Here is a 2,910-nt window from a genome sequence, read left to right on the forward strand (position 1 = left end):
TGCCAAGAGGAAAGATAGTATTCTGTGGAGGAACATTGAGCGCTTTGGAATCCTGCTATACAAAATGTGAGCACTAAGTTATTGCCTGCATTCCTTAACCTCACTTCCTGAAACCCCCCCCCCCCAGTCAAGATGACCCCAGGAGATTGATTTCAGGTAACTATGCTAGAATACAAGTTATTTATTTGAAAGAAACATTAATATGAAATTATGAACACCCCCCCCGAAAAAAAAAATATATGCTATTATCTAAATCGACACTCGACAATTTCAACACGACTGGACACAGGTTTGACTTGTGGTCACCGATATCAAACCTGTGTTACGCGCCGTGTAAATATGCATGTGATTGAATTATTACGATTTAGTTCGAACTTACTTGCCTTAGAGATTGCGTCAGGATAATATAATCGTTTCAATCTCGCTTTGTTTCTAATGATCCGATAAAAGTATCAAATTCCAGCTGAAACTTTGGTTAAAGGTAAAATTGAGTTAATTCGGGTTTTTGATTACATTAATGCATTTTATCTTTGAAGAATAAAACCAAATTAAATTATAAATATTGAGTACAAAATATCCTTACAGGGTGCCGATATTCATAGGATTGTAGGAGTTAATAATATCTATTTTTAGATCGATGTGTCTCATAATGTTACAATATATATCTATATCGTATATTGTAATATTAACGATAAACTTATAAATCTTTGTCGTAAGGGTTTTGCGTTTAAGAAAAATCACACTATAGGAACATACAGAATTAAAGCTTTCGAAAACATACATTCTTTTATGATTTCAATTGACATGAAGTTCAAATAAAGTGAAACGCTCAAAAGTTAACGAACATCTGTTGTTATTGAAGTTTTATTTTTTTATTTATTTTTTTTCTCGATTAGAGAGTGAGGGTAGGTGTGAATATGACTTTGACAGCAAAAATGTTTCTATCACGGAAGGATTTGTTTTCCTCAATTGATGTGAAATGCTCAACAGTTTACGAACGTCTGTTGTTTTTCTTTTTTAATATTTTTTTTTTAAATATTTTTTTAGAGGGTGGGGGTAGAGGGCGAGTATCAGTTTTACAGAAAAAAATGTTTCTTTTGGTCAGACGTTTATTTAGCCAAGACGCTGTGAAATATCCCTGATTAAAGTGGAGAAAGAAAATTGTCGTGTGGTTACGGGTAAATACATAAGCAGTGGCGTATCCAGGATTTTCTGACCCGGGGGGCGTGAATTACTATCTAAGCGGAGCGCCACCATCGGTTGGCGCGCAGCGTACAAGAAAATTTCTAGTTTTGGTACCCCCAGATCACCGGAAATGGTACTTCTCGAGCTTGAAACTGACCAACCAGATGTACACTTTTGCCTGAGAACCAAGTATTTCCAAATGGTTTTTTTTTTCCATCTATAACCTTTTTGAAGATTGTCATCAGTCACACATCATGTTCGACCTCATCACATCTCCTGCGGATCATTGCTTTTGTAGGTGGTTCTAAGTCGCGGCCCACTATAACCGTCAGCTCCACTTTTCAAGGTTTTAAGCCCATTATTTGTTCAGAATTTGAAAATTCACGATAAATTCACTTCAAAACATACCCATAATGCAATGTTGCACAAAATTTCATCTATGGACAATCAATACAGAAAAACCTACTTCAACCCCAAACAGACTAGTCAAATTTGCACGAGTAGAGGGAAGTATGATGAAGAATGTTGGTCAGGGAATTTTCGAAAATTCCGACACAGTTAATTTATTGGTGTACAAATAATAAAACCTCTTTAAGGAAATAGATATTTTCGAAACCGAACACTACACACATCGACAGTTTTGAACATGGGCGCAGATCAGTCTTAGATAATGGTATGAACGCGAGTCTGTTCTCTGACACTATCTAAGCGGAGCGCGACCATGGGTTCGCGCGTAGCGATTTTTTGGGTCAAATATAGCCTCCCAGATCGCTGGAAATAACACTTCCCAGACCTAATGATGCTCCCAAACCTCCTTAAGTTTGAGATTCCATGGTTTAGAAATTTAGTTTGGGGAAATACATGCATGGGCGTCTGCAGAAAAAAATCAGGGGAAAAATAATCCAAGTAGACTTTTGTATACGATGGGTCTGGTGTCCTCTCCCAGAAAACAATTATAGACTGCCGCAAATGCGATTTCCGTCCTATATTTAACAACTGTGGATAAATATAATAAAATGAGAACTGTTGCATGTGATTTGCACAATGCTGGATCAAACTTCGCCAAAGTTCAATACAGGGGAACTTGAAATGCAGCTATTGTTCAAGACAAATTGGTGGGGACACGGTATATCATGTCCCCACTGCTGAAAAGGTTAGTGGGGACGCGTCCCGCTGTCCCCACCAGGATCTGCGCCCATGGTTTGGAGGCTGTTCATTCTGGAACGCCATTTTCATGCTCACTGATATGGAGTGATATCTGCTGTTTGCTTTACAAATTCGAATAATTCGAATATTGTTAGATGCATGTCCATTCAGTCCAGTGTCCTTGGGATTTCTTGGGATTTTACGGGGCCTGATCTTAGGAAATCGGGAGTGGTCACACTCCATTTAGGTAAGTGCACGACCACAAGACGTCACTTATACACAACCCGATCACTAGTCTTGTTATCGATGAAGTGGTGTGTTGCCGGATTTTGTGAAGGTCTTGGTACTATACGGGCGAAGGTCGAGAGGGGTGGGGCGTAGGGGTTGTGGGGCGCGCGTTTTCATGCAGATGAGGACAATCTCAAGAAGTGATGGGTGTGTGTATATGTAAATATATATATAAATATATATATATATATATATATATATATATATTAACAATACAAGGTCAAGTATACTTAAGGGAAAGTTCATGCACTTTGTGTAAGCTGCGGTATGCATCTATTTCATTGCATATAG

Source organism: Apostichopus japonicus, chromosome 23 (genome assembly GCF_037975245.1).
Source record: "Apostichopus japonicus isolate 1M-3 chromosome 23, ASM3797524v1, whole genome shotgun sequence".
Taxonomy (NCBI): Eukaryota; Metazoa; Echinodermata; class Holothuroidea; order Aspidochirotida; family Stichopodidae; genus Apostichopus; species Apostichopus japonicus.